Source organism: Sus scrofa, chromosome 16 (assembly GCF_054392235.1).
Source record: "Sus scrofa isolate SSC_HxYL_T2T_F1_AM1 chromosome 16, Sscrofa_HxYL_maternal_Yorkshire_Landrace_v2.0, whole genome shotgun sequence".
NCBI classification, from domain to species: Eukaryota; Metazoa; Chordata; class Mammalia; order Artiodactyla; family Suidae; genus Sus; species Sus scrofa.
The window spans coordinates 58,788,958-58,816,284 of NC_139398.1; the positions used below are offsets into that span (position 1 = coordinate 58,788,958).

Genomic DNA, 27,327 nt, shown 5'->3' on the forward strand with positions numbered 1-27,327 from the left:
TCTCATACAAGCAAAAGCTCAGCTAATTCATTGCCATTAGATCTTCTCCACAAGAAATATCGAAGGAAGTTCTTCAGGTAGAAGATATAAAATATCAAATAGAGATTTCATCTACACAAAGAAATGAAGATACTGTAAATGGAATAAATAAATGAAGGCAAAAATAAAATCTACTTTTTAAGATACTGCTTTAAAAGGCAACTAAAGCAAAGATAGTAGGAATATATTGTGTGTTTAATGTATATACAAAATTAAAATGTATGTTAACAATGACACAAATAATGGGAGGAGAGAACTGAAAATATACTTTCACAGGGTGTTTATATGACAGGTAAAATGTTATAACATTATTTGAATTCTGATTAAATATGTTTATCATAAATCCTAGGGCAGAAACCAGACAGGAATTTTTTCCCTCAAAAAGAAAAGGAAAAATGATACAAATGGGAAACATTCAGCTAGATGGTAGATTTAAAACTGTCCATATTAAAAATATCATTAAATATAAACTAAACACATCAGTGAAAAGACAAAATCTATCCAATTAGAAAAAAATTAAATTAAACCCAACTACATGCTGTCTACAAGAAAAGCAACTTAAACATGAACTAACAGCGAGGTTAAAATTAAAAGAATAGAAACAGATATGACATGCTAACACTAATAAAAAGAAATCCAGAGAAGCTATACTGATATAAAGAAAAATATATTTAAGAATGACAAATATTCCAGGGGATAAAGTGGGACAACAAATAACAATAAAGAACTCAATTCTCTGTGAAGACTCAACAATCCTGAGTATGTATCTATCTACGTGACAACAGGATTTTTCAGTACATAGAGGAAACTCAGAAATATCTACAATTATATGTGAAGTTTTAACATTTCTATTGCAGTAATTGTCACAAAAAGTAGGTAGAAATGAAGTAAGGATATAAAAGAGCCAAACAACGTAACCTAATTGACATTTATTGATCACTCCATCCAGCAACAGCAGATCACACATTCTTCTCAAGCGCACCTTAGTATTCATCAAGATAGATTATACTCTGTGCCACAGAACAAACACTAACAAATTTAAGAGAAGAGGAATTCTACAAAATATTTTTTGAACATAGCGAAATTAAACTAGAAACCAAAAACAGAATATCTGGAAAATTCACAGATATTTGGAAAATAAAGAACAAACTCCTATGAGATATAAATATTTCTTCTGTGAACAACACATGAATCAATGAAGTCTCAAGAAAAATTCTGAAATATTCTGAACTCAATTAAAAGAAAAATATAACATCAAAATTTAAAAATTAAAAATACACCTCTCAGACAATCTAGACATTCCATTCTCATTTACCCATGAGGCAGGGAAAAAAGGTAACTATGCCCATACAATGACTTATACATGAATGTCCTTAAAATTTTTATTTGTTATTGCCAAAATCTGGGAACAACCAAAGTATCTCTCAAAAGGTAAATTTACAAATTTTGGTATATCCATAAAACAGAATACTACCTGCAATATAAAAAATATAAATAAGTTTTGATCTATTCACATACAGATCAAATATAATACTATCTGGAATAGAAATATAATACTATCTGGAATAGAAATAAGTGCACACATATGGCTGAATTTCAAAACTATTAGGCTGAGGGAAATAAGCCAGGCAAAATGGAGTATATACTGTATGCTTCCATTTATATAAAATTCTAGAAAATGCAAACTAATCTATAATGATAGATGAGTGATTATCTGGGAATTAAGGGTGGGGTGGGGAGGAGAAAGAGGGAGTGATTACCAAGGGGTCTAAACTTTTAGGGTGATGGCTCTTTTCACTATCTTGATTATGGCGATAATTTTGTGGGTGTATTAATATGTCAAAATGTATCAAAATTATAGGCTTTTAAATATGTGCAGTTATATGTCAACCTTGACAAAGCAGTTAAAAATAAATCAGGGAAATTCATGTGAACTTGTACAATTTTAGTTGACTTCAAGCAGACATCTTGCTGAACATGGGATCTAAGAATAACCACCCTCCACCCCATTCCTTCCTAGCACACATAAGGATAAATGTGAGGGATTTTATCAGAGCTGGACTTCATAAAATTTTGCTTATATGTCTAGAGTTTAAATTAACATTACCAGCTTCAAAAAATTTTTTTCCAAAGAGAAAAATCTCAAAGATAAACATAATTCAAAAGAAAAACGATCATCCCTAAATTTCACATGTAGCATCTTCCAGCCTATTTACTGCTTCTCCTTCTGGACCATAATTAGTAGCAATAGCATCATGTTCTCTCTTTTCCACTATGGCATAAGATCGTTTTTATAAAATGGTCTGGATCTTTTATTAAGATGCTGTGTGACCTCATGATTAAGTTGTTTTTATCTTTTATTCACAATAAAAAACTCAAGATTGGACAGTTTTATCACTGCTTATCCCACATCTAGGGAAAAATCAGCCCCCTGTGTGGCAGCAAGAATAGCTAGTAACTGGTTTTAAGGCTGCAACAGACCTTGCCTGCTAGGGGGCACACCCCTGCTTTAGGAGGACTTAGGATGCGGGAAACTCATACTGTACCATGAATCACTCAAATAAAACAACAAACTGGGCCATGAGAACTTAGAGGAAAATGTATAATTTTGCAGCCTATCCCCATCTGTTCAATCATGTCAGCATTCATGAGTAATGTATTAAATCAAATAGCCTAATGATATTGCTATTCTTAGTTTTGAGTTGATTTCCTTAAAGAATTAGCATTTTGTTTTTCTAAATTCAGAGAATATTAAGAACTGTTCTCTACTTAACTAAATCCAGGATTATGATTTCTTCCTCCTAACAAAGCAGCCCCTCTGCCCTCCACCTATCTGTCAATTCAGTTGCTAAGAAAATAATGCTTTTCAGCTTAGATTGCTTGTGAGCCCTCATGAGCATCTGAGTCTTGCGGCCCCACCTTTCACACAGGAAGAGTCCCTGGTGCCTCGTGCTCCTCAGCTCTCACTGTTGGGCCAAGGAAATAGTTTGTGGTCAGTGGTCACACAGCAACCCCTGGCAAGAGATTATCGCCATTTAGAACCTCAAGTCTCAAAGGCTTATCTCCTCTCTTTTGTTTATTGCTACTGCTGGAGCTTCATCTCAAGTTTGTTGCGGTTATTATTATATTTTAAAGCAACAAAAGTTGCTATTGTCTGGGGTTTTGTTTCTTTCGTTTGTTCTTTCTGTTGCCACATTTCTGTTTTACCAGGAAGACAATGTTTGTATTTATCATCTCCTAAATGTCAGCTTCCCCTGGACCCTGGCTGCTCAGGTAAGTGGAAATTTCCAGTACTAACGTCCCCCACTCTTCTCATCCTTGACTTGGCAGCCAACTGACCTGTCATCCTTCACTCTGCATAAGTTATTTGCAATGTCTAGAACATTTCTGAAAAGTAAAATAATGAAGCCAACATGTTTTTAAAAAGAAAATTTAAGTTGTCCTCTCCACTCCAAAAAGGAAGTATTCAAATGACCTGACCACAAATTATGTTTCCACTCTTTTTTCTGGGTTGAGGGGCATGCTCATAGTATACAGAGGTTCCCAGACCAGGGATCGAACCCACACCACAGCAGTGACCTGAGCTCTAGCAGTGACAACACCAGATTCTTAACCTGCTGAGCCACCAGGGAACTCCTCCGCTTTTTTAAAAGAAAGAATCCCTTTGGGTGGGTGTATTAGCCACAGACACTTAGGCCTCTTCTTCAGAATGTTCTTTCAGAGTCTCCCCTATGGTTTTTATTGGTGTTAATAGAATCAACCACATACTCTTTGCTCAGTAGTTTACTTGGCATTAGTACAACTCTGATTTGATATTTATCTCATAAGGCATTTGGCCAATTACTGAAGAACTATCATTCTGCTGTCATTGCACAAATGCTTTTGGCTGCCTAACTCCAGACTTCTTTAGGAGAGAAATAAATTTCCATCATACTCTGTGGATTAAGATCTCTCAATCCCTGGTCTTAATCCCTGTGAATGTGAGTAAATTTCTGCAGGTGTGATTAGGTTAAGGGTCATGACATGAGATTATTCTCAAATATCTGGGCAGGTTCTAATTGCCATCAGGTGTTTATAAGAGCAAGGCAGAGGGAGATGCGATACACAGGGGAGAAGGCAGTGTGAAGATAAGAACAGACACTGCAGAGATGCAACTACAAGCTAAGGAATGCTGGCCACCGCCAGAAGCCAGAAGAGATAAGGCACATACCCTGTCTTGGAGCCTCCTGCAGGAGGCTGGCCCTACTCACATCTTGATTTCAGCCCAGGGAGACTGATTTCAGACTTCTGAGCTCTAAGACCATGAGAGAATATCTGTTGTTTTAAGCCAAAAACAAAATAACAATCTAAGGACTGTCAGAACAGGAGACACATCCAGGATTTTCTGAAATCTCCATTTCTTGTTAGGGATTTTGTGATGACACACAGGGCAGCATCATTTGTTCACACATGAGCGTCTCAGAATTATCCCAGGTGTATGTAGAACCAGTGACCTCCCTGTATGCCGATACTCCTGACATGTAAGAAATGATATCTGGTATCTCTGAGAACACTGCCAAGCAGACACTTTTTAAGAGATTAACACTGGGTGATAATCTCAGAGGCAGGCTTAACTCACATCCCTAACTTCTCTTTCCCTTCAAAAACAGAAATCAATGGACCTGCCTTTCATTAATTTATCTAAACTTTTCTTGACACTATTTATATGTTCAGCCTGCACAAACTCTTGGGGTAATGAATCTGAGAATCACTGTTTAAGAGGATTCATTGTGTTGCCTGTAGGAAAATAGAAATAGAATAAAGATGAATCATTCAGTCAGAATCATTGTGCTAATGAAAAGGCTCTCTGAGCCTACCCCTGTACTTGTGCCCCTCCTGCAATTACAGAGCATCTGGTCATGCCCAGCCTTGGTGGACAAAAGAAAACATAAGCTCTCAGAAAATGCCAGCTGTATTTTCCACCTTAATCTAAAATTCACACTGAAGCTAAAGTTAATATGTTCAGATGGGCTATACAGGCCCTAGACTTTTTTTTTTAAACAAAGGGCTATATCTGCTGTAGCACAGTGGGTTAAGAATCCAACTACAGTGGCTTAGGTCACTGTAGAGGTACAGGTTCGATCCCTGAACCAGGCAGATCAGTTAAGTGATCCAGCATTGCCGCAGCTGCAGCATAAGTCACAGCTACAGCTTGGATTCAATCCCTGGCCCAGGACTTTTGATATGCCATGTGGCCATTAAAAAAAATAAAAATAAAAATAAAACCCATTGAAATCTTTCTTGGAAAAAAAATTTACTGCCTATGAAGTTGCTTTGTGCTAATTGGTATTTATGGTAAATAAAACATACATAGTTCTTAACAGTTGGAGGATTCAGTCAGTAAAAAAAAGCAAAAATAGGCAAACAAAAAGAAGTTTCCAGTAGATATACTAGATAGGATAACTATGCAGAGATATCAATTAATTAAGAAGAGAGGATTAAACATTTACAATATTTAGCAGAGCTACCCCACCCTACAAGTGCCAAAGTTAAATGGATGGATGGATGGATGGATGGAAGGAAAGAAGATGGATGGACAGATGGATGAATGGATGGACAGAAAGACACAATCTCCACACTTGCTTAGGAATGGAGAGAAAATTTAAAGAGACTCTGTGATTTGATTGTTCTGAATCTGGTAATACTAATGAAGAGATGGTCAGTACCCATAGGTCTGCCACAAGAGGAAGTTCGTATTGGGCACAACATTATTAAAAGTGTTAGTTTGATGTCTCCAAAGACAGACATATGGCCAAAAATCTCATGAAAAGATGCTCAACATCACTAATGATTATAGAAATGCAAATCAAAACTATGAGGTATCACTTCACAACAGTCAGAATGGCCATCATCAAAAAGTCTACAAATAATAAATGCTGGAGGGTGTGTGGAGGAAGCAGAAACTTCCTACACTCTTGGTGGCTATGTCAATCAGTACAACCACTGTGGAGAACAGTATGGCAGTTTATTAAAAAAATAAACATGGAACTACCATATGATCCAGCAATCCCACTCCTGGGCATATAATTTGAAAAGATACATGCACCACTATGTTCACTGCAGCACTATTTACAATAGCCAAGTCGTGGAAGCAACCAAAATGTCCATCAACAGAAGACTGGATAAAGAAGATGTGATACATGTATAAAAATAATGCCATTTGCAGCAACACAGATGGAACTAGAAACTATCATACTAAGTGTAGTGAGTCAGACAGAGAAAGGCAAATATCATATGAGATCACTAATATGTGGAATCTAATAGAAATGATACCATAGAACTTACATAACAGAAGCAGACTCAAAGATTTTAAAACCAAAATTATGCTTACCAAAGGGGAAAGGTGGAGAGGGATAAAATAGGGGGTTGGGATTGATATACACATGCTACTGCATATAGAATACATGGGTAATGGGGGACCTACTATATATAGCACAGGGAAATTTTCTCAGTACTGTGTGGTAACCTATACGGGGAAAAGAATCTGAAAAGGCATGGCTATACGTATATGTGTAACTGATTTACTTTGCTAAGCAGTAGAAACATCTGGGGAGCTTCGAAAAATCTCAATGTTCGGACTGCACCCCAAAACACAGAATCTTTAACCAAAAATCTCTGTTCCTCCTAATCCTTCTTCTTTGTCTTCTCCTCTCTCATACCCACTCCCCTCACCCTGCCAGTCCCAGTTCCCTCCATCTCTTCCATTGTGGTCATTTTTATTTTATTTTGCCTATTCTCCCTATCAGACTATCTCTTTTTATTAATTAATTAATTCATATTTTACTTTCTTTTCAAAAACTTTATTGGAATATAATTGACTTACAACGTTGTGTTAATTCTAGCCATACAGCACAGTAAATCCACCATTAAAAAAGCTCACATTGTTTCTGTCCCAATTATTGGCAAAGTATCATCTCTTCTTTCATTTACTCTTTTTACAAGTGACCTGGAATAGCTGTAGGTAATGGCTTTACTGCTTGGAGTCTAGGGCTTCAACCAGTAAAATGAGAATAACAATACCTACTTGTAGCTTTGCCTTAAAGATTAAGTGAGGCAATGGACATGTAAACAGTGACAATTACTGTTACAAACTCTCACTGTTCTTTGACAGGTCGTTTAGCTACTGCCTCCAACCCACCCACTGAAAGCATCAGGTAACCACTTCCAAATCTTTTCTCCTAATGTTCTGTCTCAGCCTATCTGAAGTTCTACCTCCTTGAAGTCTTTTTATATCTCTCAGCAATCCTTCCCCACTTTGGGATTCCTAAGGACATTTTTCTCCTCCGTAGTTGGTCTGGAATTGTCTCCTCATTTTACTATGTTGTTAAGCATTGTCTCTGTTTAGGTCTATTGCAAATTCTGAGATCAGGTGTTTGGTTGTGTCATCCTTGTGTACCCATGGCTGCACATGCAGAGACCACTTACTGTGTTGAATTGAGTAATCATTCACATCTAGAGACATCCAGTAGATTGACTGCAAGCGCCATGTGGGCAGGGTCCTGAGTATAAGATTCATCTAAATCCCCTAGGACGTGGAACAATACCTAATACATAATAGGTGCCTTGAATTAGTGTGCTAGGGCTCCCATAACAAAGTATCACAGACTGGGTGACTTAAACAACAGCAACTCATTTTCTCTCATTTCTAAAGTTGAGCGTCCTAGATCAAGTTGTTGGCAGGGTTTGTTTCTTCCAAGACCCTCTTCGTTTGTAGATGGCCTTCCCTCCTTGTGTCTGCGTCTTAGTCTCTCCTTATAACGACATCAGTCATCCTGGATTAAGGCCCACCTTAATGACCTCATTTTCACTTAATTACTTCTTTAAAGACCCTTTTTCCAAATACAATCACATGTTTAGGTGCTGGGTATTTGTTAAGAACTTAGGGATTTGGGGGTTTAGTAGGACACAATTTAGCCCCTAATAGTGCTTAATAAATATTTGTTGAATGAATGAATAAATGAATAAACTGTATGCTGTCATGTCCTCACCACCTAATCTGGTGTCACTGATTAGTGTGGTATGACATTTGTTAAGCAACTATTATCTTCCTATCATAGGTGGTTGGGGTAGGAAGACAAATAGGCCATGGTTTCTGCCTGAAGGGACTTATATTTTAATGGATGAAACCACTGCCCACAATTTCAACAAATGGAAAATAAACTAAGTTAAAAGTATGCACAGGGGGATATGTAAGACAGAGAGAACCATCTGACCCAGCAGGAGTTTCAAAGGAGGCTTCCTTGAAGATACAGTTTCTGGAGTGTTAAAAGATGAATGAGAATGTTACAGGAAAGATAAGGAATTGATTTTAAAATTAAATATGACACTGTACACAGAGGGGTAGATGGGTTTAAGGCAGGGTACTGTTAGAGGCATAGAGAAGAATAAAGAGATGATTATCGTAGTCCAGGTGAGAGATGAAGAGGGTAGGAATTTGGTCACTGCAAAGAAATCAGCAGGTTTGAGAAATGTTTAAAGGGTAAAATCTACATGCCTTATTGGTTAACTGAATATGAAGGTGATAGAGAGTAGACCTGTGGGCGAGCTCAGAGGGAAGGAGGAGTGTGGAAGAATTGGTGGCCATGTTTTAAAACCACTACAATCAGCAGCACATGGGAAGTTATGAGAAATACAGATTCTTAGGGTCCACCCTAGATCCACTATCCCAGACTCCCTGGGAGTGGGCCCCCAGAACTTATGTTTTAACAAGCCCTACAGGTGACTCTGACACCTGCTAAGAGGACCCACTCCAAGGACAAGAAACCTTCACCTTGTATCCAGGAAGAAATATTTCCTCACCTTAGTTTCTTTCTAATAACTCTTTGAACTATTTATCCTCCTGTCCTTGCTGAGTATCTCAAAACCAATCAGGTGAAGGGTGGGAGAAACTGGGTGGTAGGGTTTTATATATATGTGTGTGTGAGTATGTGCTGGTAAAAGAGTTGGGGGAAATGCTCAAGTACAAAGGATCTCTATGTATCAAAAGAATTTCTGAAATCTGGCATCCATTGTCTATATAATCAAATTTAATATAAGCCCAAGCTCTGGAAAATCATTTCCTAGTAAGATCACCAATTGAAAGAAAATGTAAGCATATCAAAGAAAAGGCTTCCAGTTTAGGGAGCAAGATTTGGAAAGCACAATTTTTTTTTTTTTTTGGATCATTCAATATGTTACTCATGCCCACTAAAAGAGAGAATGCATTAAAATAACTGGTCAATATCCCAGTCGATATTTTAGTGGAACCCCCATGGTGGAATCAATAATGGTGGCCCTAATGCAATGACCTTTGGAGCTCAGAACTCTGCTGTCTCACTGGTTATTTCCAAGTGACTTAATAAAAAATGTTCAGGTGCAAAACCAAATGGTTCGATTCCTGGAAAATCATTAGTAGTTAAGTAATTAAACAATCACTCACTTATTAACTTTTCCAGGTACTTGGGTCACGCTTGACAACACCAAGATTGCCTAGTAATTATATAAATCATTCCTTAGTAGTTACCCCAAAAATATATTTTCATGAGGAAAAGATAACTTTCAAACTATGAGGAGTGGAAATAGGGTGCTAAATTCTCCCAAGGACAACGGCTGATTCAGAACATATGTCTGGAGCAAATAGCATGGAGTGATGCAAACAGCAGTGTATTATTTGAAATTTCAATAAGTGTGAGCATTTCATAATCATAAATAAAATGATTTTCTTTTTAAAATAATATTTAAAAAGAAAGAAAAGATCTTCATGGAGAAAAAGTACCGGTGTCAAAGTCAGATTCAGTTCCCGATTTTGCAACTTACTAGCTGTGTGACCTTGGGCATGCTACTTAGCTGCACTACGTTTCTATGTTCTTATCTTTAAAATAGAAGTGCTTAGCTCAGATATATGCTGTCATATCTAAAGAACTAATACATGTAAATCACTTAGCACAATACTTGTCCAGATGAGTACTCAATAATACTAGCTTTTTGTTGCTATTTCTAGCTTTGGACTCAGCTCAAATCAGAGTTCAAAGTCCAGCTCTTCTACTTATTAGCTATATGTTTCAGGGCCAATAATTTCACCTCTATAAGACTAGCTTGTTGGTTATCTTTCAAAAGATATAAAACAAGGACAAGAATTATCTATCATATAAGATGCTGGAGGACACAGAGTAGGCATGCAACAAATGATGACTCTTTTACATTAGCTCTTCAGAATGGATTTTATCTTCTCTATCATTTTTTCTCAGACATCGTGACCCCCCCCCGCCGCCATTACTTAGACTCAGTTCAATTCTCAGTCTACACTGGGACTAGCCGAGGACCCCTCTCGTTTTTTTGTTTTTTAAAGATGGTTATTCATTTTATGTGTTTGTGGAAAGATATCTTACATTGCTTGCCCTCAAACTTGCCAGGAACCACAGCATGGGAATTCCAAAATCCATTGGGGAAAAAGACAAGAGTCATGCCTTTAATTGAGAGAACCAAAATGATCTCAGACACATTTTCTAGATGTTTGCCCATTTTTAACACATCCCCTTGTCTTATTAGAGTGAATTATTAGCCATCTGGCATCCATCCAAGCCTCAAATTCAGTCAGGCACAAGCAATGAAACAATATCATGAGAAAGGACAGGAGTGACATAAAAATACAAAACATGAAAGAAAATGTGCTTAGACATGACCATGTTTTTGTTCATTTGTCTTAATCTCTCCATGACAAAAAGACAATATAAAAAATTACATGTCAGGAGTTCTAGTCATGGCTCAGTGATAACCATGAGGACACAGGTTCAATCCCTGGCTTTGCTCAGTGGGTTAAGGATCCAGCATTACCATGAGCTGTTGTGTAGGTTGCAGATGCGGCTGGGATCCCGCATTGCTGTGGCTGTGGTGTAGGCTGGCAGCTGCAGCTCTGATTCAACCCCTAGCTTGGGAACTTCCATATGCCATGAGTGCAGCCCTAAAAATACACACACACAAAAATTACATGTCAAATGATATATGGAAAAATATTTGCAATAGGTACAGCAAAATGCTCGTGCTCTTAGTATATAAAGAGAATTTGTAAATCATTACTATGAAAAAGACTAATATCTCAAAAGAAAAAAAAATAGGCAAAGGATATGATCAGAATGGTCACAAAAGAAGACATACAAAGAGTAAGTAAACAGATGGAAAACAATCACATTAGTAACAATAAAAGTAAATTTCATTAGATACACAAAGGTTTTATAAACTGAGGATTCCTAGTATTGTTAGGGTATGGGAAAATGGTACTTTAATGTTGACAGACCTTTTAGAAGGGCAGCATGTATTTGGAAATATGTATCAAAAATTTAGCATGTATATCATTTGATGTAGTAATTCCACTTTTAGGAATGTATTCCAAAATAAACAGAGAAGATATATGTAAAAGGATGTTTGTTACACAACTGTTGATAATGGGGGGAAAAAAAACTGAAACAACCTAAAAAATATCAATAAGTCACTGGTTAAAAATAAAGATGAATCAATTGTTTATTCATACAAGATAAAATATATTTCCACTTAATATACTGTAGAATTATATCTCTTAACATGGAAATCAGCCCACTGCATGGAGGATAAAGAGAAGCAATCCAGGCAGAGAAACCAGTTTGTGCAAAGCCTGTAAAGGGAAGGGCTCCTCGTCCATATGTGGCTGCACAATCGACTTCACCTTTCTGAGAATTTGTGCCCTGAGTTAAGGTCAGGAGTGAAACTCTGCTAGGCAGGGCCCCTCCCTGTCTTGTTCACTGCCATATGCCAAATGCCTTGCACACCCCTGCGTTGCACAGACAGATGCCTTGCACAATAAATGTCTGTGAACTTGAATGGCATGCCATTTCTATAAAGGTTTTCAGTGTGGGTACAGAAGGATATATGGAAGGATGTTTGTCAAAGGTTAACAGAATCTCTAGGTAGAAGGATTTACGGTGATGCTTACTTTCTTCCTTACTTTCAGGTATCGTTTGAAATGTCAACAATAAGCCTAAGTCATTTTCATAATTAAAAGACAGGTAATCATATTATTGTTACTCAAAAACTTCAAACAGAAAAAAAAAGGGGGGTCTGAAGGCTGAACGAAGCCACACTGCTGGTGATCAGACTCAGATATGTATGATTTACTTCTTGCAAGCAGCCCCTTACTCTGCCATTAGAGGCTGCGAATGAGGCAGCCACAACTCACTGTCAGTGGTGGCAAGAGCAGTAACACAACCCCGGAGTCAGCAAATACATCTGCTGGGTGCTCAGAGAGACTGTCCAGCCTGGCAGTTCTGGCTGCCCCTCTGCAGAAGGGTGTGTTTCCCTTTTTGTCCACCACCTACTAGCAGTATACCTCTTCACCTTGAATACCTGACTCAAATCTCACCTCCTCTGGGAACTTCCCCATCCTGGCACTTCTCTGTGTCCCCCACACACACTCACTCTAATCCTCTTGTGTTCTCTACTTGGCTCTAAATAATCCCTTGGGCTCTAAATGATCTATTTTTTTGCCTAGATCCTCCATTCACATGAACCTCTGAAAAGCAGGAAGCATACTTTATCCAGCTGCCATTTCCAGACCCGGCATATCATCAGAGACATAGCAGAAGCTCAATAAATGCTTGTGAACAAACCAGCAGGTAGTGGCTGCTTTCTCCTGAGCTTTGCCATATAGCTGTTAACGAATCCTAGGAAAGCCCCCACACTCCCAAGTGCTCCTGCAACCGGCTTAGCCTGGCAGCTGCCCCAGCTTGGCCAGGCCCTCAGCATACACCCATTCACAAGGGGCAGCCAGGTTTGAGGGATGGAGGGGATGTGCCTCCCAAATATCATGCAGGCTATGGAATGCTGCCCTTGTGTGTCCTTGTACTTCCTTATACCCTCCTGTGTTCAAAAACAACAACAACAAGATGGGCCACCAGTGGAAAGTCACGTATCTAGGCCCCAAAGCTACCTGAAGGGAAGACAGTATTCCTTCAACCCATGTTTTACTGATAGGTGGTGAACACAATGCCTCTTTCATCACACTGACCCTAACCACACAGAAATTCCTCATTCATGAAAGGGCTCTGGGCCGCCCAGCACTTCCACAGTTTCCCACCAAACCCCTCAGCCATGGGCTTCCAGGTGGGTTTATGCCCAAGAAGCACCAGGCAGCCAAAGATATATACATGTCACCAGAACAAAGAGGAATAAAGAAAACTGAGACATGACATGTGCTGACAGATTGGCAATGTTTTTATCTGATTCTGTGAGTTCTTTTCCCAGGTTTAGCAGGAATGCAAACACTAAGCTATTTCCCCTGAGCTGAACTTTGTAAATGGTGCTGCCTTAGAATCAGAAATGTGGGAAGTGATCATGTCTCCACTAACAATAAGAACACTGTTACAACAGGGTCCTTCCACAATTTCAAAAGGCTGACAGGGTTCGGAGCAAGGTTCTCAAAAAGTACACGGGTGACATTCAGCTTCCAGAGCATTCTCTCCATCTCCCACTTCCATGTGTATGAGATGCTTTAATTCTGCATCTATATTTTATGGAAATAATCCAAAATATGGGAAGGGGAGTCTTGCTTTATTTATATATGAAGAGAAGCAAAGAAGGAAGTGAGGGAGGGAGGAAGGCTGGGCCTAAAAGCTTACTATTGTGAGATATTTAAATAATTGATGGAATTCTCCTACACAGAATATCATTAATCCATTCAAATGGTTTTTGGAGAGTGTGCAACAATATGAAAAATTCTCACTATATGACTTTATGAGGAAATGCAGAATACTAATACTATAACTATGCAAATTTGAGAAAGACAGAAAAGTATAAAGACAAAAGGAAAACAAAAAATTAATAATTCAATCACTCACAGAATTACTATTAACTACTACTAACATGAATGTATTCTTCCAGTCATTTTTCTGGTCATGTATGTACGCATATACACAAATGCATATTTTAATAAAATAAAATAGAGATCTCATGCTGTACACTTATTTCTATATCCTACTTTTATTATATAGTATTTATTCATGAGAATTAAATAGTCTTTAAAAATATGATTTTCAGTGAGTTCTCATGATGGCTTAGCAGGTTAAGAACACAACTAGTATCCATGAGGATGCGGGTTCAATCCCTGGCTTCAATCTGTGGGTTAAAGGATCTAGTATTGCTGTGGGTTAAAGGATCTGTGGGTTAAAAGATCTGGCTGTGGTGTAGGCTGGCAGCTGCAGCTCTGATTTGACCCCTTGCCTGGGAACTTCCATATGCTGCAGGTGAGGCCCTAAAAAGAAATTTTATATATATATATATATATATATATATATGATTTTCAAAACCTGCGGAAAAGTCTATCATGTGAACATCCCACAATTCATTAGGTTGAACCACACTATGAGCTGTTCTGTGGGTCAGCATTTGTCAGCTATCAGTAATCCCATATGGTTCAATTTAATATTTATCTAATTCCAATTCGGAGAACTTGGGTTATGTTAATTACTCACAATGGAGTCAGTTTAAATAAGTATTTAGTGCCTCTTAATTTATTCTATATGGATGAAATTTCTAGAAGCACATTTTTAAGGTTCCTCAGATATTTTTCTACATTGTCCTTCAGGAAATTAGTACCAATCTGCATTCCCATAGTAGTGTTTTAACTGCCCTCCAAATGGAAGAAACTTTTAATAGTTTCCTTTTAACACATAATAATTTTTTAAATTGCCATTTTTTCTTTCTTTCTATTTAAGAGAACCATCTCCCCAGAATAGTTGCAAATAATTTATCTCACAAAGATTGTTAGTACTGAGAAAAAAATATTTCCTGTTAGTACAGGAGAGAAAGAGTATGATTGCCTTTACACGAGGCTTGGGTGTCCTTGGTATCTGGCTATGGCCAGTGATGCCTCCATATCTGCCAAAGTAGCTCTACACCCTAGTCAGCATCTATTTTACTAGAGAAACCTGACATACTAGCTGTCAAAAAATCATATGGTGACACAGTACTGGGTGATGGGTAAAGTTTAGGGGATCAGAAATTATAAAAAGATGAGAGGCAGATAATTTAGAGGGTGTCCTCCTAAGGGGGAATTTCTACTCACTCCTTCTATTGCAACCGGAAAATAATTAACTTGTTCAGATAAATATCCTTGCAGAAGTAATAAGTAAATCCTTGGCCATTCTGGCCATCTCTCTCAAAAAAAGAGAGGCCTACAGATGCTTAAAGGGCCCAATTACAGCCTGAAGGCTGCTGGGACCTCCGTAAAGAGAACTGAAAGAGTGACTCTGTTCTCCAGAAAACAACCTAAAGAAAAGGCAGAAATCTCTAGCCAAAGTGACTTCAGGCCAACTAAAACATTAAGCTGGATAAAAATATGAAGACTTCTCAAGGGGAGGCTCCATAGTGAGCAACTGCAAAAGCTTCTTTGAGTCATGGCAAGTCCCTGGTTCCCAATAAAATTCTAGACCCTCCAAGTTTGCCTGGCTGGGGACTCCTCTAGGCAGAGAACCACAGCGCTCTCCTGGAGCCTTTCAAAGACCTTTTCACAGATGGCCATGTCCCCACCAGCAGCAAGTACACCATCAGGAGAGATGCTTAAACCAGTAAACCAGCTTGGTCCACCTCATGAATGCACCCAAATGTAATTTTACTTTTCCAAGCTCATGGGCTATAAGGACATTCAGCTTCAATAATTTACTTTCTCACATCACCAGCAACTAAGTTTTATACTTGTCAAAGATTAATGAATTGTTTTTGAGCTGTGGGCCAGGGTTTGGAAATGACCCTAGTCCCTGTACAGTTCCCTCCCTGTCAGCCTCTTAGATTCCTGTTCTGTCCAGATTGCCACAGGGTAATCAGCAATAAGACAGGTTGGAGACATAAAATGGGCTCTGAAGCATCTACATTTAAAAAAAATCAAAAAGTTAGCTTTCCTTTCTCTTAAAAATTTTCCTCCTTCTGCTTATGATTTAGAAGTCATGCATGTAGAACTAATATATAAGCCGTACAGAATTCCTCAATTATATATAATAACTTTTCCTTTCACACTTTCTCTTCATGTAGAAGTTTAAACTAGTGGTTCTTCTTTCCATAAATACTTCTTTGGGTATCTAACATATCTCCATAAATAAATATTTCCCACCATCATCACTGGATTCATGTATATTAGTATTACTTTCTCTCTCCCCATTCTAGAGTCAGTATTAGAGAACTTCATCCAAGATGATATTTGGGGGGCTAGAGTTCCTAAAAGAACCACTTAAATTCTTAGAGAACATCAGTGGGCTAATACCTATTTTCAGAAGCCTTGGATGAATTTTTCCCTCATCTATTCTCTAATGTTATATCTCAGAATTCATCCCAGGCCCCTCAAATATTAATAATGAGTTTGAAGCTGAATTCTGTCAGAAGTATATATTATATTTTATGTTATGCTTAGCCTGTTTACATAGTTTTGTGGTGATTTTTACATGGTAGAGCTTAACTGGGTTTGTATTCTCTTCCAAATATAATCTAAGCACCAAATTTTGAAATGTCATGGGAAATGGGCAGATCATAGTTTTTCCATTTTAGAAAAGAAATTAGTTTTATTGTAAATTATGTTTCCACTTCTAATATGAACAAGAAATCTCCTACCATACCCTAGCCCACAATAGATAATTATAAAGCATGGATAAAATACATAACAAAAATGAAATATCAAAAAGTCCTAGGGAGTAAACTTAGGCATTCAATTTCTAGATAGGAGCTGAGATTTCATAGAAGGGATTGGTACAAGTGAATTAAAAGTGTGTATGCCTTCTGTCTAAAGGCAGGATGAAGTTAATGTCGTGCAGGGAAACAAAATCTTTAATAGAAAAATCAAGTATATTTTGAAGAAAAGCACCAAGGAACAAAATCTAGGGAAACCACAGCTACTGAAAAGTGAATGGAAATTCCCTACAAGGAATGATTTAGAGAGGGAGAGACCCAGATGTGTACACACCATCTTCCAAAGTACCTGGATAATCCCTGAATCATACATGCATATGGTAGATCCAAAGGACATCATCAAAGAAAAAAAAAAAAAAAAAACCTAAAGTTCGAGATATCATACAAGAGACAAAGGTGAATCATACCAAATATACAAAGAACATATACTCATCCTTCTTAAACTTTGCCAAGAGACTGAAGAAGGAAAATTCCCAAAAACATTGTATGAAGTCACCATCACCCTAATACCAAAACCAGACAAAGATACTACCAAAAAAGAAAATCATAGACTTTAATGAATATAGATGCAAAAAAATCTTAACAAAATTTAAGCCAACAAAATTCAACAACACATAAAAAAAATCATACACCACAACCAAGTGGGATTCATCCCAAGTTGACAGGATGGTTCAACATACACAAATCAATCAACATCATGTACCACATTAACAAAAGAAAAGTCAAAAACTATATCATCACCTCAATAGACGCAGGAAAAGCATTTAACAAAACCTGGCATCCATTCATTTTAAAAACTCTTACCAAAGTGGGTACAAAGGGAACATAACAGAATTAAAGCCATTTATGACAAACCTACAGCCAATATTACACTCAATGTGGAAAAGCTTAAAGCCTTTCTGCTAAAATCTGGAATGGGACAAGGATCACCACTCTTACCACTTTTATTCAACACAGTATTTTAAGTCCTAGCCACAGCAATTGGACAAACAAAAGAAATAAAAGTATCCAACTTGGAAGAGAAGAGGTAAAATTGTCACTGTATGCAGATGACATGATACTATATATAGAAAACCCTAAGGACTCAACCCAAAAACTACTCAAACTGATCAGTGTATTCAGCAAAGTAGCAGGATACAAGATTAACGTTCAGAAATTGGTCACATTTCTGTACACTAACAATGAAATATTAGAAAAGAAATATTTAAAAATACCTTCTAAAATCTCATCCCACAAAATTAAATACTTAGGAATAAACCTGACCAAGGAGTGAAAGGCGTATATACTGAGAACCATAAAACATTGATCAAAGAAATTAAAGAGGATTCAAAGAAATGGAAAGATATTTCATGCTCCTAGCTTGGAAAAATTAATATTGTAAAAATGGCCATACTACTCAAAGCAATCTACAGATTCAATGCAATCTCTATCAAATTACCTGTGATATTTTTCTCAGAACTAGAACAAACAATCCAAAAATTTATATGGAACCAAAGCAATATTTAGGAAACAAGCAGGAGGCATAACACTCCCAGACTTCAGGCTATACTACAAAGCCACAGTAAAAGAGACAGTGTGGTACTGGTACCAGGACAGACATACAGACCAATGGAACAGAATAGAGAACCCAGATACTACAGTCAATTAATCAATAATGGGGGGAAAAGCAGTTTTTTCAGCAAGTGGTGCTGGGAAAACTGGACAGATGCATGTTAAGTCAATGAAACTGGAATACACCCTCACCCCATGCACAAAAATAAACTGAAAATGATGTAAAGACTTAAACATAAGACAAGACACCATAAAACTCCTAGAAGAGGACGTAGGCAAAACATTCTCTGACATCAACCATACAAATGTTTTCTTAAGCCAGTCTACCAAGGCAATAGAGATAAAAACAAAAATAAACCAATGGGATCTAATCAAACTTACAAGATTTTGCACATCAAAGGAAACCATTAAAAGAAAAAACAAAAAGACAACATATAGAATGGTAGAAATAGTTGCAAATGATGCAAGTGACAAGGGCTTCATCTCCAAAATATATATACAAATCAACAGCAAAAAAAAAAAAAAAATTAAAAACCCAATCAAAAAATGGACAGACAACCTACATAGACATTTCTCCAAAGAAGACATAGGGATAGTCAACAGGTACATGAAAAAATGCTCAATATCACTAATTATTAGAGAAATTAAAATCAAAACTACAATGAGGTACCACCTTACACTGGTTAGAATGGCCATCATTAGTAAAACTATGAATAAAAAATGCTGGAGAGCGTGTAGAGAAAAGGGAACCCTCCTACACTGTTGGTGGGAATGTAAATTGGTATAACCACTATGGAAAACTATATGGAGGTTCCTCAGAAAACTAAATGGAGAACTACCATATGATCCAGCAATCCCACTCCTGGGCATATATCCAGTCAAAACTTTCATTCAAAACATACCACAATGTTCACTGAAGCACTGTTCAAAATAGCCAAGACATGGAAACAATCTCAATGTCCATTGATAGATGAATGGATTAAGAGGATGTATTACACATATAAATGGAATATACTAAGCCATAAAAAAAAACCAACACATGTGTTATGTGTCATTTGCAATAACATGGATGCAACTAGAGATTCTCATGCAAAGTGAAGTCAGAAAGAGAAAGACAAATACCATATGATATCACTTATATGTGGAATCTAAAATATGGCACAGGCAAACCAATCTACACAACAGAAACAGACTTATAGACATGGAGAACAGACTCGTGGTTGCTGAGGGGGAGGGGGAGGGAGTGGGATGGACTGGGAGTTTGAGGTTAGTAGATGCCAACTATTACATGTAGAATGGATGAGCAATGAGGTCATGCTGTACAGCACAGGGAACTATGTCCAATCTCTAGTGATTGAACATGATAGAAAATGATATGAGAAAAAGTATATATACACATAGACATATATATATGAATGACTGGGTCACTTTGCTATATAACAGAAATTGACAGAACATTATAAATCAACTATAATTTTTTTTTTTTCCTTTTTGGGACCTGTGGCATATGGAAGTTCCCAGGCTAGGGGTCAAATTGGAGCTGCAGCTGCCAGCCTACACCACAGCCACAGCAACGCAGGATCCAAACTATATTTGTGAACTACATCACAGCTCAGGACAACACCGGATCCTTAACTCACTGAGTCCAGAGACTGAATCCGCATCCTTGTGGATAATAGTCTGGTTTATTGTGGCTCAGTGGTAATGAACCAGAACTCTGTCTAGTCACTTATGATGAAACACGTGATGTGAGAAAAAAGAATGTATACATATGTGTGTAACTGGGTCACCATGCTGTACAGTAGAAAAAAATATACATGTAAATAAACGATAAAGATAAATGAATAAATAAAATAAAAATTAAAAAAAACTAAAGTTTGAGCTATTGTACAAGAGACAATGTTTGCAGTTTGAGTCATCAAATTAATTACATGCTGAAGCAAAACATCAACAATCTTCAGAAGATATAATAGTCTTCAGAATATGTACAACCAATCATTCACAATGTCTATGGTATAATCCAAAAATTCTAACTATATAAAGAAACTATACTCAACAAAATAAAGAAAAGTATTATCCCAATAAATGAAAAGCAGGAAATCTCTGCTGAGAAAGGAAAAAATATTTCTTAAAAAGAGCTAAATTGAGAACTATATAGAAACACTACAACTTAAAAACACCATAACTAAAATTTAAAAATTCAGAACCTGCATTCTGTTTTCCATAGTGGTTGTACCAGCTTATGTTCCCACCAGCAGTGTGGGAGAGTTCCGTTTCCTCTATATGCTCTCCAGGATTTGTTATTTGTAGACTTATTAATGATGACCATTCTGACCTGTGTGAGGTGTATGAGTTGTTTGCATATTTTGGAGATTAAGCCCTTTTCAGCTGCATCATTTGCAGATATTTCCTCCCATTCTGAAGTTTGTCTTTTCAATTTTTTTATGGTTTCCTTTGCTGTGCAAAAGCTTGTAAGTTTGATTAGGTCCCACTTGTTTATTTTTTTTGTTTGTTTCTACTGCCTTGGGAGACTGACCTAATAAAACATTTGTACAATTTATATCAAAGAATGTTTTGCCTATGTTCTCTTCTAGGAGTTTTCTGGTATCATGTCTTATGTTTAAGTTGTTAAGCCATTTCGAGTTTATTTTTGTGCACAATGTAAGGGTGTGTTCTAATTTCATTGATTTACATGAAGCTGTCCAATTTTCCCAGTACCACTTGCTGAAGAGTGTCTTTTCCCATTTCATATTCTTGCCTCCTTTGTTGAAGATTAATTGCCAATAGGTGTGTAGGTTTATTTCTGGGCTCTCTATGCTGTTCCATTGACCCATATGTCTGGTTTTGTACCAAATACCAAACTGTTTTGATTACTGTGGCTTTGTAGTATTGTCTGAAGTGTAGGACAGTTATGCCTTCTGCTTCATTTTTTTTTTCCTTAGGATTGCTTTGGCAATTCTGGGTCTTTTATGTTTTCATACAAAATTTTGGATTATTTGTTCTATGAACAATCTGTGAACAAGTATTTTTTTCTGATTATAAGCATAATACAAAAATAAAATAAAATAAAATTTAAAAATTCATAGAATGTGCTTAATATTAGGATGGAAAATACAGAAGAAATAGTCAGTAAAGTTGAAGACAGATACGTAGAAATGATCCAATCTAAAAGACAGATAAGAAAAAGAGTGGGGAAAACGAAACAGATGCTCATGAACCCACGGACCTAAAGAAGACTAATAAAAGGTCCAGTATAAGTATAACTGGAGTCTCATGAGGAGGAGACAAAATAAGCATTAAAAAATATTAAAGTTATCATTGTTGAAAATATTCCATATATGGTATAAGACTTAACATTACTGATCCAAGAAGCTCAGTGAACTTCAAATAGGAAAACTATGCCCAGTTTTGTTATAGTCACATTGCTAAAAACCAAACCAAGGAAAAAGAAAATCTTGAAAACAGTCAGATAAAAGCATATTCCACACAGAACTATGATGTCAATTCAAAGACTTTTCATTGGATATTATAGAAGACAGTAGAGAGTGTAACAAACAAACAAAACATTAATTCTAAATTGAGTATCCAGTGAAAATATTTTTTTAAGAATAAAGACAGACATTTTCATATAAAATAAATTCAAGAGAATTTATCGTCAACTGATCCGCACTACAAGAAAAGCTAAACTTTACAAAAAGGAATATAAAACATCAAAAATGGCTTACATCTGGTTAAATGAGTAAATATAAAAGACATTTTCCCTTTATTTGAAATACATGAGTATTTGCAAAAAACATATATATTGTCTAATGTCTCATAATGTATGTTGATAATACATGTAATAACAATAGCACAAAGGATAGGGAGGCAGAAAATAAGTCACGCAGTTGTAAGGTTTCTACATTTTACATGAAGTGTCAGAATATTAATTCTAAGTAATAGACTATGAAGAGTCACATACAGCCATACCTTGTTTTTTTGTGCTGCACAGATACTGCATTTTTCACACATTGAAGCTTTGTGACAACACTGCACAGAGCAAGTCTATCGGTGCCATTCTCCAACAATATTTGCTCACTTCATGTCTCTATGTCACATTTTGTTAATTTTCCCAAAATTTCAAACTTTTTCATTATTATTACATTTGTTACCATGACCTGTGATCAGTGGTCTTGATGTTACTATTTCAAAAATATTATGACTTGATGAAAGCTCAGCTTAATGGTTAGCATTAAGATATGTTTAATTAAGGTATGTACATTGTTTTCTTAGACATAATGCTACTGCATAGCTTATACTACACTACAATATACTACAAACATAACTTTAACATGTACTGGGAGACAAAAAATTCATGTGACTTGCTTTATTGTGTTATTTTCTTTATGGCAGTGGTCTGGAAACAAACCTGCAATATCTTCAAGTATGCCTGTATGGATGTTATAATCTCTCAAATAACTGATAGAAACAATGTGAAGGAGCACAATCCGAAAATACAATATAGAAATGTTTTAAGACAATTCAAGTACTGCTAAAGGAGAAAATGAACAGAGAAACAGCAATAAAACAAAAAATAACAAAATGGTAGACCAAAATCCAACCATATTAATAGCTTCATATTAATTGTTTACAGACTAAACGGAGATCATCAAAATGGGAAAAGAGAGACAGACCCAGTTACTGGAGATGTCGTTGAAATATTAGGGTAAGAAACAAAAGAGAATCTATCCAAACCACAAAACAAAAATAAAGCAAAATAAACATTAGAATTATGAGGAAAACTTGACAGATCTCCATAAAAGCCTGTGTTTGAGAAAACAGTCCCTGACAATTTTTTGAACTTTATTGTTCAGAAGACATGATTCATTGATTTTATCCAGATGCTAAGATAATTTTCTCCATTTGACCTACCTCCAACAACATATAATTAATTATTCCATGTAGAAGTAAGACATCACTAGTCTTATTCCCTTTCTCCTAACTCCTCTTTGGGCAAACATGTTGCTCTTCTTCTCCCCAAGCCTGATCATCAGGCAAGGTGTGTGCACCCCTTGTGTTACACACATTCTCAAAAATTCTTGACCCCAGCACAAACTCTTTACTTGAACATTACAATCTTAGTTGCATCTTAAGAGGAGTAGGAAAGCTGGTCTCTGATTATGAACTAAATTATGTCAATTATATTCATTTTCATGATCTGTTTTACAGTTTTCCAAGTAGCTGGAAGTTTAACATCCTCTAATTGACAATCACTTTTTCTTTTGCTCACACAATTAATTGGATGTGATTTCCACTAAATTCTCTTCTGTTGAAACAATCCCTGACTCCAAGATGACGCCAATGTGGATTAACAACTTATCTGTTATTACTACAGTGAATTGAGCATGGCAATCTAAATGTAAAAGTCAGCTTCTGAGGAGACACTAAAACCTTAAAATGGGACATGAAGGATATGAGCTTTATCACATGGCAGGCATAAATAATGAATTAAGCTCATACCGTTGCATGGAGCTATATGCCCAGAGTTGTTCCCAAGCACAATGGCTAAATGAAATGTCTCCCCTTCTGTTTTGGAAAGATGAGATGAAAGTATGTTGAGGGATGAGAGTGGTGTGATAACCATGGTGGCCATATAAAAGTCAAACATGAGGGGAAAATATCAAATAGGGAAGAACAGTGAAAGTGAAAATATTAAATTCCCACTTTTTTCCTCTTTCTGAGTCTCTTTCTGTCTCTATCTTTCTCTTCATTTCCCATGCCTTGCCCATTCTGATCCTGACTGCTCAGAAGTAAACTGTATTAACATTTTCTTGGTTAGGCTTCCAGAAATTTCTGTGCATGTGTGTGTTATCCAACTTCCCCTTGCCTTTTAAAGATAAACTTAAAAAAAAAAAATTAGATGTACAGAAAAGTTACAGAGAATTCCCATATACCTTTCATCTAGGTATACTTATCATTAACATTTTATGTAGTCATGATACATTTATCAAAACTAAAAAATTAACATTGATTCATTACTATTAATTGAACTACTGACCTGTCTGAGACTGCACTCATTTTTTTCACTAACGTCATTTTTACTGTTCCAAGAGTCCATCAGAGTCTGCATTGCATTAAGTGGTCATCTCTTAGTCTTTATTTTCTCGATCTTTCTTTCTGTCATTACCTGGGCGGTTTTGAGGAGTGTTGGTCAGATATTGTGTAAAATGTCTCTCAATTTGGATTTGCCTGGTGTTTTTCTCATGCTTACACTGGTGTGATCAGGTTTGGGAGAACACCCCAGAAGTGAAGTGCCCTTCTCACCACATCTATCAGCGGGTATCAACACGGCTTATCGCTAGTGATACGAATGCTGCCCACTTGGCTAAGATCATGTCTATCAGTTTCCTCCTCTGTAACATTAGCCTTTTTCCCTTTCCATATTCCATTCTCTGGAAGCAGGTCACTAAGTCCCGCCTGCACTCAGGGCGAAGAGAATTAAGCTCCATCTCCAGAGGAGGTGATACCTACATACATTATTTGGAAATCTTCAGAAGGGAAAAATATTTCCTTATTTATTTATTTATATCAGTATGGACTCATGGTACCTTGGATTACCATTTGATACCATGCCAGTCTTCTTAATATAGATAAAATAATGTGAATGATTCTGAAACTTTCTGAATCACATAATCCATAATTTCCACATCAGCCTCAACAGTTCTATTTCATTCTACTATATAAAATTACACTGTAAAGATATTTCATGTTTTCCTTATTTAGTCCTATTTTGTAAGATATTAAGTTGGTTTAATTTTTATGCTTGTCCAAACAATCCTCAGTGATATTTCTATGTATATCTTTGTGTACAGCAGATCTATATCAATAAGATAAATTCCTAAAAATGGAATTGCTGAGTCAAATGGATGTGCTTTTTCCAATGTGATAGATACTGCCTGATTGTTTTCCAAAAGAGCTGCACCACTGATACTCATGATGGGCTTTCAATAGGTCACTGCACTTGTAGCAGGGGACCTGCTTTCTATGACTGTGATGCATGGCCACCTTTCCTAATTACAGCAGGATGCTATCTTCATATTTCTTGCTATGGACACATTAACCTGTAGATGTGGGACCTAAGTTTTAGTTTTAGATATTGACTAGATGTTCTGCAGGGCAAGAAATTGACAGACTGCAGCCACAGAAATAAAGGGGGAAATAACCTGAGGCTTGCTCTAATGTGGCAGCAGAAAATAAAAACCAAGAAAAAAAAATGATCAGGAGGAAAACACAACACACACACACACACACACACACACACACACACACACACACAACCAGAGAGAGCAATAGAGAATCAAAAATATTGCAGTTAATGGGCACCAGGACCTGACAAATTGGGGAACTGACCAAGGTATGCTCTTGAGAAAAAGACTGTTTCAAGAGCTCCTTGACATAAGATTCCTAGAAAATGGAATAACTAGTTCTCTATATAGGAATAAACCTAGGAGTCATTCTTAATATCCGCCCCAAGAGGCCTAAGGTACCAGCAATTGTTTGTTTTCTCAGGGATTAGAAACTGAAAGAGGTGGTGATTAAAAGAGGAACAAAAGAGGAATATTAAAATCAAAAGTCTGGCATGTTTCATGCAAGAGATAGCTGAATTCTAAAATGAGGTATTTTGTTTGTTTTTTTTCCCCTCAAATGGGGCTATCCTTAGGATTTCTTTTACCGTAACTCTTTTGGCAGACGGGATGCCAGTCTGCTCTGGCAGATGCTGCCTATGAAGGAGGCTTGATGTGACCTCCACATCACATACAAGCATCCCCTTCTTTTATTACTTGGGAACTGCTCATGAATTAGGATCATAGCACAGGTCTGCAGTGTTCCTCTCTCTTTCCCTCTCTGTCTCTCTCTCTCTCTGTCTCTCTCTCTCTCTCTCTCTCAGCCCCACCCATAGCATATAGAAGCTCACAGTCCTTAACCCACTTCAATACACTGGGAACTCCTGCAGTGTTCCTCTCGAAGCCTCAGCCTGGAGGTTTTCCTATCATTTTTGCTACAAGTAGAGTCCCCAGACCACATCACAGCATAATAAATACCACACATTTAAAACATAGAAGCTATCTCTTTCCTAATCACAAGTTAGATCTGCTGATTTCTTTGGCAATGATTTGGGGTGAGTCACCAAGAAGCATAAGAGGCTATGGCACTCGTCTTTTTAATAATGACGCAGAATCCCCACATCTCTCAAATAGTCATCAAGCTTGGGAGTCATTCATTTTCAACTCCCCATAGAATAAAATCCCAAGAACACAGTTTATGTACTTAAAACAATAAGCTAAATCACTGTCTTTATTCATAACATCTTATTTATTAGAAAATGTTCCTTCTTTGTCACTGTGACTGAAGCCAGTGCAGCAAAGGAAGCAATTATTTTAAAAATAGAAGAAATAAACAGAATAATACCAACTTGCAAACAAATTTAAAATGAAAACAATCCCCTACACATTATTTTTGGACAGCTCTGCCTCATCCCTCTGGATCCCTCTTGACCAGTAGGAAAATGACATTCTATTTTCTGTTTGCCCAACATGGATCATGGAGGGAGGAGGAGATAAAACAACATCCTTGCACCAAATAGCTTGGTCTCTCCAGTTTGCAGCTAATACATAATGAGTTTGTAACCCATGATTGTTGCAGGCTGTTTCTCTGTGACCTAAGGAGACACAACAACAATTCCAAAGGTCACACTAATTCCTTTTTAAAATAAAAGAAGGAGGGGCTGCTGAGGGTGGACCCTAGGAACTGAGCTGTTTCCATTACCCTATTTCAAGAAAAGCACTAGGCAGATGGCCCCAGTACCAACCAGCTACTATTGACCCCTAACTTCAGAAACTCATTTGCAATGAGATTTCTATACCTATTTAGATGGGAAATGTACTATTGTTTCTCTTCTCCAGGAGGCTATCAAGAAACACACTTCACAGAATTCCCAAGGGACACATAATCATTCTTTCAAAATAGCAATTTGGCTGT

General features: G+C 36.9%; 1 long non-coding RNA gene across 4 annotated transcripts in view; it reads right to left on the reverse strand.

The window, feature by feature from the left end:
- The window catches only part of LOC102159645 (uncharacterized), a 594,616-nt gene that overhangs the window by 191,336 nt on the left and 375,953 nt on the right, over positions 1-27,327 (reverse strand). The window lies entirely within an intron of this gene.